Source organism: Vanessa atalanta, chromosome 12 (genome assembly GCF_905147765.1).
Source record: "Vanessa atalanta chromosome 12, ilVanAtal1.2, whole genome shotgun sequence".
In the NCBI taxonomy this organism is placed as follows: domain Eukaryota; kingdom Metazoa; phylum Arthropoda; class Insecta; order Lepidoptera; family Nymphalidae; genus Vanessa; species Vanessa atalanta.
The window spans coordinates 11,950,128-11,964,140 of NC_061882.1; the positions used below are offsets into that span (position 1 = coordinate 11,950,128).

The 14,013-nt window shown below is 31.4% G+C and overlaps 1 protein-coding gene across 1 annotated transcript in view; it reads right to left on the minus strand.

The window, feature by feature from the left end:
- The window catches only part of LOC125067606 (myogenesis-regulating glycosidase), a 51,165-nt gene extending 37,564 nt beyond the window's left edge, over positions 1-13,601 (minus strand). The window contains exon 1 of the mRNA XM_047676267.1: positions 13,518-13,601. The gene's annotated coding sequence lies outside the window, so the exon portion shown is untranslated. The remainder of the gene's footprint in view (positions 1-13,517) is intronic.
- Positions 13,602-14,013: the final 412 nt, after the last annotated feature.

Sequence of the window (14,013 nt, forward strand, 5' to 3'; positions counted from 1 at the left end):
CACCAAATAGAATTGTTTATGCACTGCTCTATTATATGAAGAATGAGAGAGACGGGATAACTACGAACACAAAGGGTAAAACTTCAATCATATAGCAAACTTAATGAAATGGCTAATTAATTACAAGGTGAAAATCAGAGAGACGACCATTTACCACCCAATGAACATCAATAAAAATATTTCTAAGTAACTTTTTATAAATATGTAATTATACAAGGGGCTGTTCGTCAGTTATAAGGCACAGAATGTTGTCCATGACCTTCCTTGGAATTCAAGCTTGCTTTATACGAAAATTCATTACAATTCGACAGCAGTGTGTGTGTGCTTGTCATTTATATGTGAACATGTAAGTATATGTATATGATATAATATAATACACAACTTATGATGACTATTTGAAATATATATGAGATATAGAAGATGAAAAAGTGTAAGGAGTTTTTTTTACTATGATAATTATGTTAACGACGTGCTAATGATTGATAGATTGAAAATCATGGGATCCTTAGTCATTCAATTTAACGAATTGAATGTTAACAATGGTATAATCAAATTGTCGAGCTATTGATAACAAATAGTCGAATTTTTAACCAACGCTAGAAGGATATGGCAAATGATACACACGTATCTCGGCGTGTACTTTATACCAGCAACATTACACATAAGATTATTTATATTAAGATAGTATGTTAAAGATGAGAACGCGGCCAACAAATAGCGACCAACGGTTGGCCACTAAGTACATGCAAAAGTAAAGCAGTACAACGTTTGAAGAGTGTCAAGCGTAGCGGTCACGCACACCAAGATAATAAAGTTGGCTCGTTGGTTTTAGTAATCTAAGAATTACACTTATTAATAGTCCATGTAGGAATTACAACTAAATTAAAAAAAAAGTGACCTAACTTTCCAAAAAAAAAATACAGCAATGCCATAGTGTACTTAGTTGTGTTTTGTAATTAGCATTTACTGAAGCTCCATTAGCTCCTTTTACTGAAAATTTAAATCCAAGACTTTTTTGGCGCTAAAATTGTCATATCATTGAATGAATTTACCAGAGTTACTTAAATCTTTGAATTTACTTAATTAAGTATATTCTGTATATCTTTTGTTTCTGATTAAAAAAATATACAGAAGTAATCTTCAAATACATTTATATTTCCAATTTATAAATGGTGTAATCTTTCGAAATAGAAACTTACTCATGTTCTGATGACAATACCGGAGTGCTATCACACAACAAAGATAGACCTCACAGTGGTAAGATATTAATTGAAGCTTCGACCAAACACCACTGCCTTTCACCAGTAGGGCCAGGTGGTGCAGTGCACCAGGGCCCAGCAGCTCAGGAGCCCCTCTAACCTAAGCTTTGAAAAGAGCGGGTCAGTCAACTGGCCAGCTCCTGAAGCTAGAAAATCTCGACCCTGCTCACAAAAATATTTTTTTTTCCTATCTATAATTTTGAAGACCAATATAAATTAAAGAGGGGTTGGAAAGAGGGTATGAGGGCCCGATTCTTTTTCTATGCAGCCCCTTGCCCACCTAGCTACACCACGCCTTTCACGTGGTTTAATAATTTATCTCATGCTCTACATCAAAGGGATTCCTTACGGTAAAGCGTTTGTGTATCAAGCACTCTTGTAAAACTCTAACCAGTATGAATTAAATAGTTAGACAGGGATTGAAATATTTTCCATAAAATTGTAAAAGTTCCTAGCGTAATTTAGCTGATGTTACACTTGCCGACGATATTACTTAAATAAAAAAGCAACGCTTAGCATAAGACACGTCGTATTATATGGTTTTGTTAGTTAAAATATTTTCAATTTATTTGTATATTACGTGTAAATACTGTTCACGCTAACATACATTTACGTAACTATTTTTTTTTAACGATAAAACCTTTGATTATTTATGTCTAGTCTATAAAACTGAGAACGGTTCGAAAGAAATAGTTGTCAAAAGTTGGCCACTAAGTACACGCACACAAGTAAAGTAATATTTGGCGAGTGTCAATCGTAACACACACCTAGATAATAAAGTGGTTTAATTTTTTTTAGTTCTCGTAGTATGAATAACGTAAGGATAATACATAAAAATATTCTCAATAAGGAGGTTATAATATTCTCGTAGAAAAATCACTTTTATCGTAATTTATAACTCGCGTATTAAATTAATTCGTAGGAAAAACAATTTTAAACAATCATTTCGTTTGTAAATATCACTATTGAAACTGAATCGTCGGTCACTGTTTACGAATTGCTACTAAAAATTTTCAAAGTAACGCTACGTCTCGTTAATCCTTATCAATGCGGCGCGTTGAGGATGATTAATTTATTATTGAATTAATTACGTAAGTAGAATTCATTACATGAATATTTTCGTGGTTTGTTAATTGTAATTGGTATATGTGAAGAAGGCCCAGTGGTTGACACCCGGCCACATACATTACATTTGACATACATTAACAGCCTGTAAATTCCCCACTGCTGGGCTAAGGCCTCCTCCCCTTTGAGAAGAAGGTTTGGAGCATATTCCACGCTGCTCCAATGCGGGTTGGTGGAATACACATGTGGCAGAATTTCGTTGGAATTAGACACATGCAGGTTTCCTCACGATGTTTTCCTTTACCGCCGAACACGAAATGAATTATAAACACAAATTAAGCACATGAAAATTCAGTGGTCCGGCCACGCAAATTTGAATTAAAATATTCTTTTATGTTTTTAATTAATCTCGTGTTCGTCGAAGCAAAACATAGTAAGGAACTGATTGTTGGATGAAAATCTGCCACAGGTGAATCCATCGACCCGCATTAAATCAGCGTGAAGCATCCGTCTCCACTTTTTCTTCTCAAAAGGAGCATTCTAGCACATCATTGGTAGATTTACAAGCAGTTTAAGGTTTGTGATGAATAATTCTGCAAATCGATTTACGGTCTGTCGACCTAAAAATATTTAGCTAAGAGAAACTACGAAAGTGCTATTATAGTAAACAAATGCGTTCCTAACACTTGTCGGTAGGGCTTTGTGAAAGCCAATCTGGCTACCCATCACCCTTTTCTACCACGAAGCTTCAATTCTTAGTATTCTTGTATTCCAGTTTGAAGGGTGAATAAGGTAGTAATTACAAGCACTAGGGATATAACTGTTATAGACAGAATAACTTATAAGTTTTATTCATGCAACTCGAAAGATGAATCCAGAAACTGAGGGATCTTACAAGTTCAGACAGTCTAGTTGACAAAGGCTGTCGTTAAACCAGGCTCAATCAGACTCAATCCTAGAAGACGCATAAGGGTCATTATTTTAATAAAAGTCTATAGATCGGTTTGTTATAAATGCGAAAATAATGCACTTTCAAGTCTTAATTATTCAACCATCCTCGTCATCGACATCAAATTTTCTATACATGTTTTCAGGGGTACAGAAAAGGGGGACTTAAAATCTCCCTCACACTCACAGTCACAATCGAAACATATATACAGGTAGAATATATCGAAATGTATGATTAATGTGTTTATGTGTGTAATATATATATATTTATAATGATAAGAACATCGAACAGCGTTCCATTTACTCGTGAAAGAAATCCTTGAACGAATTGGTTTGTTAAAAATACGTTCTAAGAATTTTCTAGTAAATAATGTCTTAGACTCAACATCTGTCATATTATTGCAATTTCAAACGTAATGGAAGTAATGTGTAGTGATTTAACTAATAACGCCATTACCGTCCGTCCAGTTAACTATATTATACTATTGAAAACCACTCCTGCGTACATTAAATTGTGATTTTTTTTTCTAGTTTAAGTATTGAAATAAATTGTAAGGCCAATGGCTACTTTATAAGACAAAGTTCTACAATACAAATTTACCCATCTCCTGCCCCCCTTGATCAAGATTTTTGTAAAGAAGAAATCTATTTAGTTTGCATTAAACTATTTGTTACATGTTTAACTGCATTATGTGTAAAATTCTGTACTCATAAGTGAACTGTAATGTTCTTGAGTAAAAATAAAGTTCTTTTAAACCTAAATAGGTTTTTCTTTGCAAAAAAAACAGTAGTTTTGATGTTTTTCCTTGATAGTATTTATACTTCCCTTGAAACGCTTCATTTGGTTTTAAGTAAACCAAATGAAGATAAACGATTTATCTAAAATAGACGGACGAGCGAATGGACGACCTGATGGTAAGTGGTCATCACTTAAAAACATTGGAAGAACAAGAGAAAATATAAACGATGGTAACCATTGACATATTTGCTGGCACATTTAATTCACATCACGTCGTCATTTTTATGTTATAAAAGTTCTTTTGTTTCGTGTAAAATATTCACTGAAACTTTAAATATATCAGTGACGTAATGTATTACGTCACTATATAATTAGATCACGAGCACATAGTCTTTACGCGAATAGATATTTGATTTATCATTATTAAAACATTAATGAGTATAATTTTTAAAGTCAAATTTCAACAGCATTCCTCTGATTTCATTGCAAAAACAAAATCTAAACATTTTTTATTCAAGTAGACCCTTACAAGGACTTTTATATCGTTATTTTACAAGGTTAACATAAAGCTATCACTGGTTTGGAATGTAGATTCTACTGAGAAGAACCGACAAGAACATTCGACACCCTTTTTCATCAGTAAACTGCTTCGTTGTTGTAATTCAAATTGCGGGTTAATCGTTAAATTATTATTGGGTTTTGTCTATTAGGAAAATTCTTAGCAGTAAAGAGTAGAGTTTGCAAAGTTAGACTACCATGGAAGCATCTAAAATAAATTTGCCTCGTGTCTAAATTATCCAGTCGCGGCATATACTTTTACAGAGAAAAGTAGGCATCTACTTGATATTGTTTTTCAATCCATTTAAGGATGTGTGCTCTTAGCCGACTGCCAACTACCCAAAAAAAAAAGCCATCAATTATACGTCATTCAACAGGATGAATAAAATGAATTTATCAAAAAGAAAAAAAGGTAGTTTATTGATTTATTTTTACGATTCATTATTTTTATTCGTCTTTTTATGGGACGATTAGCAATATAAATATATTTTTCTCATTACTATGTTACAATATAGTGTCGAAGTATAGTACGCGTGCCTTGCACACACAAGGGAGTCGAAAGAGGAAATTGAGTTGACTTATGACAGCATAAGACGTCTTTTGACGTCACAGCATACGCGCTGATCTTACCCCCCAAGGCGCATCAATATGTTTCATAGAAATAATGGATTTTCCTAGAAATTGATACAAGGATAGAGCCACAATTTACTTAATAATTATTCCATGCAATAATAAATACACTAAAAGCAATCTCCATCGGATGTACTTAACATGTCATTTATCAAACAGATAGTGTAAGACTCCATTAGAATGTATTACTTAATATTTTATTTTATTTACATTAGGACAACCAACAGTAGATACAATATCACATCCAAAATAAAAAGTTACATTTCAAAATTATCAAGGCAAAAGTTCTACTACTTACAGGTAGTCTCACCATGCATTATCATATTACACAATGTAATTATTGAAAATATGAATTAAACATAAGCATAATAATTAAAAATGTTGGAATATACAAAAATTCAAGCCTCTATACATAAAAGATTTCTCTTTCATTATATTATTCAATCTTTCACTCATTCACATTCGCTCACCACTCATTCAATCAACGAACAGCTTTACTTGATTATTTAATATTCTTTATTAAAAACATTGTCAAACAGTGCAGACGTGTCTTATTATACCTACCCCATTTCCCTTCAGGTTATGGGCCCAGGTCATGTTTAAAGTTGTTTAAATAATTAAAATTAATAGTAAAAGTGTTACTCAAAATGGATTCGCGAAGTAAAAGAAATATACAACAATTTAACGGTGATCGCTATAGTACTTGGAAGTTTCGTATAAGGTCACTACTAGAAGAAATGCAGTTATTGCCTGTTATTGACGAAGAACCACCACCAATACCAGATAATGAGTGGATTAAGAAGAATATGCTAGCAAAAGGTACGATTGTAGATTACTTGGGTGACACATTTTTAAGCTTTGCAAGAGGTTCTTCTACTGCAAAATCCATAATGGCCGAACTAGACAAAGTATATGAGCGGAGGAGCTTAGCGACTCAATTAGCTTTACGTAAACAGTTACTTAATATGAAACTACAGCCAGATGTGACACTATTCGAACATTTTAACAATTTCGATAATATCATTACTGAATTAATATCGGCTGGTGCAAAATTGGATGAGATGGATAAAATATCACATTTACTTTTAACTCTACCCACATCATACGATGGTGTTATAACGGCACTGGAAACACTTGGAGAGGAACAATTGCATCTATCTTTTGTAAAAACTCGTCTTCTAGATCACGAAGTCAAACTAAAGAATACCACGACGACAGAACTCAAAGTTTTACATACATCAACGAATAAATTCAAATCGCAGAACAAAATTGGATTCGATAAAAGGAAATCATATAATTATTATAAAAAGAAGTCATACACCGGAAATTCATCATATAAAATTTCAAAATTATATTGTGATTATTGTGGACGACGAAATCATATGAAGAAGGATTGTCGATTTTTCAAAAAGTTACAACAAAATGGAGGTAGTAGCGGCAGTAAAACAGCAGCTGCGAGCGCTTTGCAAATCAGAAACGATAACGAGGACAGTTTCGCATTTATGTTTTCAACGTGTAAGTTGTCAAATTCTTATAAATATCATATTAATAATATTGTTTTCATTTTAGATTCGGGTGCAACTGACCACGTTGTAAATAGTAAGGAATTATTTTCTTCCTACTCAGAGTTCACAATACCGATTAAAATTGGTATAGCTAAGAACAATGAAAGCATTCAAGCGTTTGGTAAAGGTACAATAAATGTCACTACTAATTTAGGTTTTCAAGGGGCGATTAATAATGTATTATATGCGCCGGACGTGCCATGTAATTTAATATCTGTATATCGTATTCAACAAGGAGGTATGGTTGTTATATTTAAAAATAACAGTGTTTATATTAACAATAGTATCAAGTGTTTAGTATCGAGTGTTATCAGTAATAATTTATTTAAATTAGTTTTTCAAGTGCATACGCGATCTCAACATAATTTAAATTTGTCTCAAACTTCTACATCTTACGAACTATGGCATAAGCGTCTAGGTCACTTAAACAAAAATAAATTTAACATTCTAAAAAACTTAATTGATGATAGTTACCTAATTAATGATATTATGCCTAATGATACATTATGTGAGTCTTGCATACTTGGTAAACAGTCGCGGTTGCCCTTTGCAAAATCAAAAGATAAATCAGTCAGAAATAGGCCACTTTTTATAGTTCATTCCGATATTTGTGGTCCTATTACACCACCTACATTTGATGATAAAAATTATTTTATTACTTTTATTGACGATTTTACTCATTATACAGTAACGTATTTGATGCATTCTAAATCTGAAGCATATAAATGTATGAAAGACTACGTAACAAAATGTGAAAATTTATTTAATTCTAAAGTTGTTAATTTATATTGCGATAATGGCCGAGAGTACCTTTCAAACGAATTCAAAGAATTTTGTGTTGACAAAGGGATAATGTATCATTTAACGGTTCCTTACACCCCACAACAAAATGGTGTATCAGAAAGAATGAATCGTACATTAACCGAAATGGCTCGAACATTGGTTACAAGTGCGAAATTAAATAAAATATTTTGGGGTGAAGCTGTTTTAACAGCTACTTATTTAATTAACATACTACCCACTAAAACTCTGATAAATAAAACACCATACGAAATGTGGCATGGTAAAAGGCCGAAAATAAATCATTTAAAAATGTTTGGATCTACTGCATACGTTCATAACAAAGCTAGAAAAACTAAATTTGATGAGAAATCTTTCAAGTCAATATTGATCGGTTACGATGCAAACGGTTATAGATTATTCAATATCGAAAATAATCAAGTTTTTATAGCTCGCGATGTTATTTTTGACGAGTTAAACTTTGAAAAATCACGCCCTACACGTAGCAGTAGTGACAACATTGAAACCCTTTCAAAATTTAGTAAGCCCGAAATTGATTCGGCAAAGCTAAAAATAGATCAACAACAAGATTCTTTTAATGACAATTCGTTGGACGGTTCATCGAATACCACTAATTTAAGACGTAGCGAAAGAATTCGAGAATTACCCCCAAAGAATTATAAGCAAATGCACGATCCTGATTTATTTTTATCTCTTTTTAATGATACGCAATCTTTACCTACATCATATAAGAATATTTTCGATAGGCACGATTCTGATAAGTGGTTGAACGCTATACAGGATGAAATTGAGTCGCTTCGAAGCAACCAAACGTGGACATTAGTTATTAGACCGAAAAATGTTAATATTATAAGTTGCAAGTGGGTATTTACAATTAAAAATAATGAATTTGGTGAACCTACACGTTATAAAGCTCGGTTGGTTGCTCGAGGTTTCACTCAAGAGTATTTACAAGACTATCACGAAACGTTCGCACCAGTGGCTCGGATAACTACTTTTAGATTTATATTAGCACTGGCAAATCAGTTTGATTTACATTTACACCACATGGACGTTAAAACCGCGTTTCTAAATGGTATATTGAAAGAAAATATTTATATGGAAGTACCGGAAGGTATTTTAGCAAGTAATAACCAGGTTTGTAAATTGAATAAAACATTATATGGCCTAAAGCAGTCGTCCAGGTGTTGGTATGCACGGTTCGATCTCATTCTCAAGGAAATGGGTTTTAAGAACTCTGAATTAGATCCTTGTCTGTACATATTAGATAAGAATTGTATAGATAAAAACGTGTATATAGTTCTGTACGTTGATGATTTAATTATTACTACTAAAAATAGTAATTTATTACAAGCGTTTAAAAACAGTTTAATGCAAAAATTTCAAATGACTGATTTGAAGGACTTAAAACTATTTCTTGGTATTAGAATTCAAAGAACAACTAATACAATTTCTTTAGATCAAACAACATATTTGCAAAATGTTCTAAATAAATTTTCTATGAAAGATTGTAATCCATCGAATTCACCTTTTCCTTCTAAAATCAATTTTGTAGCTTTAAATTCAGACACTCACTATGATGCACCTTGTAAAAATGTTATAGGATGCCTTATGTATGCAATGCTTTGCACAAGGCCAGATATTTGTGCTTGTATTAATATATTAAGTAGATATCAATCTAAAAATAACGAAGAGTTGTGGAAATATTTAAAACATCTCTTACGATACATTAAAGGTACAATTAATTTAAAATTGGTTTATAAAAAATCTGAATATAAAGAGATAATAAGTGGGTATGCAGATTCCGACTGGGGAGGTGACGAGAACGACAGAAAAAGTACAACTGGCTATTTGTTTAAGGCTTTTAATAATTGTACAATTTCGTGGACCACACGAAAACAAAATACTGTCGCCGTCTCTTCAACGGAAGCTGAATACATGGCTCTCTTTGAGGCTGTGAGAGAAGCAGTCTGGATAAGGTCATTGTTAAATAGTATTTCTATACAAATAACAGAGCCTATTGTAATATTTGAAGACAATAATAGTTGTATATGTATTGCCAATAACCCCACAAATCACAAAAAATCTAAGCACATAGATATAAAATATCATTTTATTAGGGAACAAATCGCTAATCAAATAATAAAGCTAGAACCTATTTCCACAGGAAATCAACTAGCTGACATGTTCACAAAAGCGATACCCTCCAAGAGATTTATAGAATTAAGAAAGAATTTAAATTTGTTTTGAAAAATAATTCATGTTTTGTGTTAATCAAGTAAATGAAGGAATGAGTTTATTTAATAAATAAAACTATGGTTTATGTAACTAAATAGTTAGTATTTTATTTGTAAAAATGAGTAATGAAAGAAATTATGTTATGGTATTGTTATATTATATTAACTTGTATTTTTGAGGGGGACTGTTGGAATATACAAAAATTCAAGCCTCTATACATAAAAGATTTCTCTTTCATTATATTATTCAATCTTTCACTCATTCACATTCGCTCACCACTCATTCAATCAACGAACAGCTTTACTTGATTATTTAATATTCTTTATTAAAAACATTGTCAAACAGTGCAGACGTGTCTTATGATACCTACCCCATTTCCCTTCAAAAAATAAGAAATACAATACATTTTTTAAACTATTATTGATAAATAATAATTAATAAGATAAACCATATGATTAGAATATTATATATTAATATTAAATATTATACGTATAATTATTATCTATATATTAAAGACGAGTATCTGTCAGCTGTCAACAATAATCGTTATAATATTGTCTTTTTAATCTGGCAACATAAACATTGACAGATACTCGTCATGGCGGGAAAATTGATTTGATAGATATATCATTTCATTGGGCGTCGTGTAATACTAAAATACATTTACTGTAATTATTATAAAATTATATAAATAAAACCTAAAAGGCATCGTTTTATTTCTGAGTTAAGCAAGTTCTTTCAAAATTTTATATTCCCTTAAACTAAATAATATGAACTACAATATCAGGAGAACACATCACTGACCATAGTAACAAAACTTAGCTTAAAAGTAAACAATTAGTGTAACTTGAATGTTAACAGTTTTATTTATTATATCTAGGGACGTCTATAATATTTAATAACAGAGGTTACAAAATAATATCAGTACAAGATTACTTATATTAAAACTAAAAAAGTAGTGGACTAAAAGATAGACAACAAATACTATTTGTTGATTTCTAGGTAGGATATATAAATATTTAATTTAATTTTAGCCTGTAATTGCAATAATGGAAAAGAGTACTGAGTTTCTTGCCGGTTCTTGTAGATAGAATCTACTTTGCGAACCGGAGACAGCTTTACATTTAATTCCACACTTTAACATGAGGATTCAAAAGTTTATGAGCCTACTTGAATATAGAACATTTTGATTTGTGCTTATTACTTAAATCATTTCTCAACAAAATATAACGAATTTGCGTGTACTCAATACTCATAAATTATTATAATCATAAACAGATCACGATCTCGAAACCGTCGTATTCACATGTTAATAGAGACCTCGTATCATACAATGCACAAGCAATCACATACAACTTCGTGATTTCATTTCGACATGACGTTTAAAAATAAATTGTTCAGTTGTTCGAGTGAAAATCATTTTGAAATATTTTAAAATAAAATAATAATTAAAGAAATCATCCGGCAGATATACATGGATCTTAACTGACTAGTTTTGTTTTATGAAATAGGCAGGAGGATTAGGCCATCCTACCCATTGGGGTTGTAAGAAATATTCACCATATCTTATATCACCAATACACCCAAACTCAAACTACTTTATTTAATATAGAAGCATTACTTATTGACTGACAAATTAAACACTACCACTGGTTCGGAAAAAAAATAAACTGACCTGAAAAGAACCGGCGAAAGAAACCCAGCGGGTCACCAGCCTTGGGAACTAAGATGTTATGTCCCTTGTGCCTGTAGTTACACTTACAAATATATGATGAGTGGGTGGTACCTAGCCAACATCGAAACCTGCATGATTTTCTGCCATCGTATATTTACACTACTGATCGTTCTTCGTAGCAGTTTGCTTGCTTCTAAATAACACCTCGTAGGCAATTCTACTATTAGTGTAAGCAAAACGAATCATTCCTTAAATTTTATACAGTAAACTGAACATAAAGTAATAGTCTAAGAAACTAAAAAACTTAAAAAACATTTAAAAGAGGTTTCATCATTTTGGCGCCAAATGTAGATGAATGACTCGCAGTTTACAATCAAATCAAAACAAAACCTATCATAGGTTTCGAAATTCCTAAAAAATATTTTGAATAAACGCCAAGTTTCGCGGGAGACCTACTATAGTATTCAATTAAATCTAGTAAATAAATAATACAAAGGTTCTCCTCGAATCGAGTAAATCGAAGGATATGACGAGCAAGCCAATACATAAGAAAGAGAGAGACAGAGAAAGAGAAAACAATACTATTATCTTGTAAAATTTCACCAGCTATAATTTTCTTTTTTATTCAACAACGATTCACTACAGCGAGTTAATAAATAACTTTAATATAATTGCATTATTAATATAATTAATTATTATATATTTTAATAAACAAAATATTTCATCCGTGTACATAACAAGGTTATCTAAGTCGATTGATGATTAATTTATCACTTATTATTATTACTGTCATCGCGTGTCTTATGGATAAAGAAACGGTCAAGTGCGAGACTCGCGGAGCAGTTTAGGGTTGTGGATTCGGAATCTGGTTAGCCGTGCGACGGATGTTCTAAAGGATTCCCAATGATGGTCATAATTCGTCGTTAAAAATTAAAGTAAGTGATGTCTTCTCGAATCAAAACCACGATCCTTGGTTTAAAGACTTAAATATTTTTCAGAGTAAGGCTTGTTTAAGCTCTACCCAGTCTGAGTAGTACCTAATCATTTATTCTGCCACTAAACAGCACCCTATAGTAATCTTTTGAGTGAACTAATATAATATCTAAAAGGTACAGGGAACATTAATTCTTAGTTTCCAAGGAGTGGTGGCACATTGGAGATCTATATGAGCAGCGGTGACCACTTAAGTTCAGAATGCCAATTTTCCTTACTATATACATATAAAAATAAAATTTACATTATTCGTAGCGTTTTGAAGATAATCAACGATAACGATAACGATTTTCTATAATTATAATTAATAAGAATTTGATTCAATTATTAAAAAACAAGAGGCATCATATCAGACATTTTAAGAAATTAGGTATATTCTTTAAATTCGAATAATTTTTTTTTATTAAACCTGTACTAATATATGAGGAGACGTGTTTTTTTTGGAATGCCTACATGAAAAAAGACAACCGCTGTGACCAGTTGACTATAAGGGGGTCCACTTGCCTGCTACCTACCAATTAAAATTTTAAATAAATGTAGGTCCCTACTATTCATTGGGCCATTACATTATTAATAAAACAAACACTAGTCAGCACTACCAGTAGTGCTAAGTTCAGTTTTGAGTGAGTGAGCCAGTGTAATTACAGGGACAAGAGAAGAATATTAGTTATATTTCAAAACGTATAAAAAACGTGTTTTAGTGATTTATTTATAACTCTTTAGTAATTAAATGTATTTTATTTATTATGTAATAAAATTAATGATGTTTTGTTTAGAAAACAATAGATATAATAACAAATTTATATTTTGAAAACGATAAGAATATTTGCGTTTATTCACTTCACCGTTTTCCGAAAATTCCATATAATATATAAATGATTTAAATTTAAACGATATAAATGTAGAGACGCTGTATATATACACTGTCATTATAGTAACGTTGTTTATTAAATTATTAATATTGAAATGTAAAAATGTGATAAAACAACAACGCATTTTTTTATTAAACACAATTATACACAAATTATTAATACAAAAATACTAACCACAAATTCACCAACACGTCACTGAAAGCGACAACCAAAGAAACTTATAGTCTTAATTTAAAAAAAAAAACACTTCACTTGTATAAAAATCCAAAGATGCGCAAGAGTTGGTAGCGCGCGTCGGACTGCGTGGTATCTATAATTTTCACTGAACATCATCAAACTGTGAACTTTAAGAATTTACACCAATTACATCACGTTAGCTAATATGTAATTCAAACTATATGTCGCTAACAAAACTTTACATATATACCATAACTGAAAATATTTCTATATTGAAAATGACGATTTTTAAATATTAAGATTAAATAAAATGATACATATGGATTACGTTAGAAAAAACGTTATTTTTAACGGACATAAACTGAAAAAAGGGTTACAATTTGTGTTTATTAATATTTTACTGGCTACCACTGTTGGCACGTACTGGTGAAATAAGGGTCTATACACAAATTTTAATTTGAAGAAGAAACAAAAACGAAAAATGCATGTATTA